We start from the raw sequence: 4,677 nt of genomic DNA, 5'->3' as shown, positions 1-4,677 counted from the left end.
CTTATTTCCTTGAGCAGTGGTTTGTAGTGCTCCTTGAAGAGGTCCTTCATATCCCTTGTAAGTTGTATTCCTAGGTATTGTATTCTCTTGGCAGCAACTGTGAATGGGAGCTCACTCACAATTTGGCTGTCTATTGTTGGTGTATAGGAATGGTTGTGATTTTTGCACATTGATTTTGTATCATGAGACTTTGCTGAAGTTGCTTATCAGCTTAAGGAGATTTTGGGCTGAGAAAATGGGGTTTTCTAAATATACAATTATGTCATCTGCAAAGACAGACAATTTGACTTCCTCTCTTCCTATCTGAATACACTTTATTTCTTTCTCTTGCCTGATTGCCCTAGCCAGAACTTCCAATACTATGTAGAATAGGAGTGGTGAGAGAGGGCATCTTTGTCATGTGCCGGTTTTCAAAGAGAATATTTCCTGTTTTTGCACATTCAGTATGATATTGGCTCTGCATTTGCCATAAATAGTTCTTATTATTTTGAGATATGTTAAATGAATATCTAGTTTATTGACAGTGTTTAGTATGAAGGGGTGTTGAATTATGTCGAAGACCTTTTCTGCATCTATTGAGATAATCATGTGGTTTTAGTCATTGGTTCTGTTTATGTGATGGATTACATTTATTGATTTGCATATGTTGAACCACTCTTGCATCCCAGGGATGAAGCTGACTTGATTGTGGTAGATAAACTTTTTGATATGTTGCTGGATTTGGTTTCTGGTATTTTATTGAGGATCTTCACATCAATGTTCATGAGGGATATTGGCCTGAAATTTTCTTTCTTTTGTTGTGTCTCTGCCAGGTTTTGGTATCAGGATGATGTTGGCCTCATAAAATGAGTTAGGGAGGAGTCCCTGTTTTTGAATTGTTTGGAATAGTTTCAGAAGGAATGGTACCAGTTCCTCTTTGTACCTCTGGTAGAATTTGTCTGTGAATCCGTCTGGGCTATTTTTTTAGTTGGTAGGTTATTATTTACTGCTTCAGTTTCAGAACTTGTTGTTGGTATACTCAGGCATTCAACTTCTTCCTGGTTTAGTCTTGAGAGAGTGTGTGTGTCTAGGAATTTATCCATTTCTTCTAGATTTTTTAGTTTATTTGTGTAAAGGTGTTTGTAGTATTTTCTGATGGTAGTTTGTATTTCTGTGGGAAGAGTAGTGATATCCCCTTTATTTTTTTTATTCTTTTTGAGATGGAGTCTTGCACTGTTGCCTGGGCTGAAGTGCAGTGGTGTGATCTCGGTTCACTGCAACCTCTGCCTCCCAGGTTCAAGAAATTCTCCTGACTCAGCCTCCTGAATAGCTGGTATTACAGGTACCCACCACCACGCCCAGCTAATTTTTTGTATTTTTAATAGAATGAGGTTTCACCATGTTGGCCAGCTGGTCTCAAACTCCTGACCTCATGATTCACCCGACTCAGCCTCCCAAAGTGCTGGGATTACAGATGTGAGTCATTGCGCCCGGTCAATGCTGTGGCATTTTTTAATGCTGTCTATTTGATTCTTCTCTCTTTCTTCTTTATTTGTCTGGCTAGTGGTCTATTTTATTAATCTTTTCAAAACAACAGCTCCTGGATACATTGATTTTTGGAGGGTTTTTTGTGTCTTATCTCCTTCATTTCTGCTCTGATCCTAGTTATTTCTTCTCTTCTGCTAGTGTTTGAATTTCTTTTTTCTTGCTTCTCTAGTTCTACTAATTGTGATGTTAGGGTGTCGATTTTACATCTTTCCTGGTTTTGCATGTGGGTATTTAGTGCTACAAATTTCCTTCTAAACACTGCTTTAGCTGTGTCCCAGAGATTCTGGTACGTTGTGTCTTTGTACTCATTGGTTTCAAATAACTTATTTATTTCTGCCTTAATTTCATTATTTACCCAGTAGTCATTCAGGAGCAGGCTCTTCAGTTTCCATGTAGTTTTGCAGTTTTGAGTGAGTTTCTTAATCCTGCGTTCTAATTTGATTGCACTGTGATCTGAGACACTGTTATGATATCCGTGCTTTTGCATTTGCTGAGGAGTGTTTTACTTCCAGTTATGTGGTCAGTTTCAGAATAAGAGTGATGTAGTGCTAAGAAGAATGTATATTCTGTTGATTTAGGGTGGAGAGTTCTGTAGATGTCTATTAGGTCTGCTTGGTCCAGAGTTGAATTCAAGTCCTGAATATCCTTGTTAATTTTCTGTCTCATTGATCTGTCTAATATTGACAGTGGAGTGTTAAAGTCTCCCACTATTATTGTGTGGGAGTCTAAGTCTCTTTGTAGGTCCCTAACAACTTGCTTTATGAATCTGGGTGCTCCTGTATTGAGTGCATATATATTTAGAATAGTTAGCTCTTTTTGTTGCATTGATCCCTTTAGCATTATATAATGTCCTTCTTTGTCTTTTTTGATCTTTGTTGGTTTAAAGTTTGTTTTATGACTAGGATTGCAACCCCTGCTTTTTTTGCTTTCCATTTGCTTGGTAAATCTTCCTTCATCCCTTTATTTTGAGCCTGTGTATGTCTTTTTTTTAATGTATCTCTAGTTGTATTTTTATAACTCCCCAGTTTATTTTGAAATATTCATGATTTCGACATTATCTCAAAATACACAGAAATTACCTATATCTGCCTATACATTTATTAAATGCTGATGAAGAATACTTAATATTTAAGCATGCCAAATAATAAAGCTTTTCCCAACTTTTAAAATTATTTTTAAAAATAAGCCAATTTATATTGGACATTTGGGTTACATGTGCATATAAAAACAGTCATATTCCTCAACTGACCATAGTTAGACTAGCATACAAGCATCCTTCTTTCTGGATATAATGAAGTTTCAGAGGCAAAGTGGTTCAGATGGGAGCAAATGAGCTGACCTTCTCATGAAGTAAGCTCGACAAAAATCATGAAGTATTGAAGTTTAGTATACACTGTTTAGTATACATAGTATAGGCCGGGCGCGGTGGCTCAAGCCTGTAATCCCAGCACTTTGGGAGGCCGAGATGGGCGGATCACGAGGTCAGGAGATCGAGACCATCCTGGCTAACATGGTGAAACCCTGTCTCTACTAAAAAATACAAAAAACTAGCCGGGCAAGGTGGCGGGCGCCTGTAGTCCCAGCTACTCGGGAGGCTGAGGCAGGAGAATGGCATGAACCTGGGAGGTGGAGCTTGCAGTGAGCTGAGATCTGGCCACTGTAGTCCAGCCTGGGCCATAGAGCAAGACTCCATCTCAAAAAAAAAAAAAAAAAAAGTATACACAGTATAGACTGTTTCCATAAATGTTTCTCTCTTCCCTATCTTTTCAATATACAAGTGTGCACTATGGGTGTATATAAATTAAAACACTTCTAATCTAGACTGTGCGCTCCTATGGAGAGGGCTACTGTCAATCCATAAAAGGCCCTGGGGAAGAGAGAGGTAGCACACGGAGCAGAGGGCGCCTGCCCTCCATCAGGCCATCCATACAAACCTACTGAAGAGGTAGACTTGACTATCTAAGTCTCAGCAGGCTTAGATGCTGACCTGGGCCTTCAAGTGAGGTTTTCCTTTATTATGTTTCATGTTGCTTGTTCTACTATTTTTGTAATTGGGGCAAAGTGAGATGTTCAACTAGTCTAAGAATGCTTAATATACCCCATAAACTGTCAGAATCAAATAATTTTATTGATTCTTCTGCCAAACATAACTGATTTCCATCTACAATATTTTTAAGGTAAGAAACTGTAAGTCAACTGAACAAAGAGCTGGGTCTTTGGACTCTGGAACATGATTACACACTGACTGAGAATGCAGGACCTCAGGGTGGGGTCTAGTCAGGCTGGCCACAGCAGGGCATGAACCTGCCTCAGTGGGCCTTCTCCAAGAGCACTCTGCAGCACCTGACACATTGCTGGTACACTGTCTCAAAGTCAGAGTCATTCCCATAATAGGGATCTTCAATAATAAGTTGTTTTTGTGGATCATAGCTCCCAAGTAGTTCAATTTTAGCTGTGCAGGTTTTAACTTGATTACTTTTTCTATTCAAATCTCTCAGATTGCTTTCCTCCATACATAGTATATAATCAAATGTGGCAAAATCTTCTTTGGTAATCTGCCGGGCAACGTGGCTCATGGGAATGCCGTGCCTCTTCATGCAGTTCTGCCCTCAGTAGTCAGGGGCGTTCCCTATCTCATACCCGGAAGTCGCCGCGCTGTCTACCCTCCAATTCTCTGAGATGTTTTGATCAGTTACAAGTTTCCTGAAAACTGCTTCTGCAATGGGTGATCGACAAATGTTACCCAGATACACAAACAGCACGGACTTGGTAGCCTGTTCCGCCATCTTTCCGCCACCCTGTGTGTGTCTTTGTATGTGAGATGGGTCTCCTGAATACAGCACACCAATAAGTCTTGACTCTTTATCCAATTTGCCAGTCTTTGTCTTTTAACTGGGGGCATTTAGTCTGTTTACATTTAAGGTTAATATTGTTATGTGTGAATTTGATCCTGTCATTATGACGTTAGCTGGCTATTTTACCCATTAGTTGATGTAGTTTCTTCATAGTGTCGATGGTCTTTACAATTTGGTATGTTTTTGCAGTGGTTGTTACTGGGTTTTCCTTTCCATATTTAGTGCCTCCTTCAGTAGCTCTTATAAAGCAGGCCTGGTGGTGACAAAATCTCTCAGCATTTGCTTGTCTATAAAG

General features: G+C 39.5%; 1 pseudogene across 1 annotated transcript; it reads right to left on the bottom strand.

The window, feature by feature from the left end:
- Positions 1-3,256: 3,256 nt before the first annotated feature.
- On the bottom strand, positions 3,257-4,317 carry LOC117075380 (annotated as a pseudogene). Its single transcript, XR_004433977.1, has one exon. The product of XR_004433977.1 is annotated as a low molecular weight phosphotyrosine protein phosphatase-like (transcript).
- Between the last annotated feature and the right edge of the window lie 360 nt (positions 4,318-4,677).

Source organism: Trachypithecus francoisi, unplaced genomic scaffold, assembly GCF_009764315.1.
Source record: "Trachypithecus francoisi isolate TF-2019V2 unplaced genomic scaffold, Tfra_2.0 Lachesis_group5, whole genome shotgun sequence".
In the NCBI taxonomy this organism is placed as follows: Eukaryota; Metazoa; Chordata; class Mammalia; order Primates; family Cercopithecidae; genus Trachypithecus; species Trachypithecus francoisi.
This window is presented reverse-complemented; position numbering and strand designations above follow the sequence as displayed.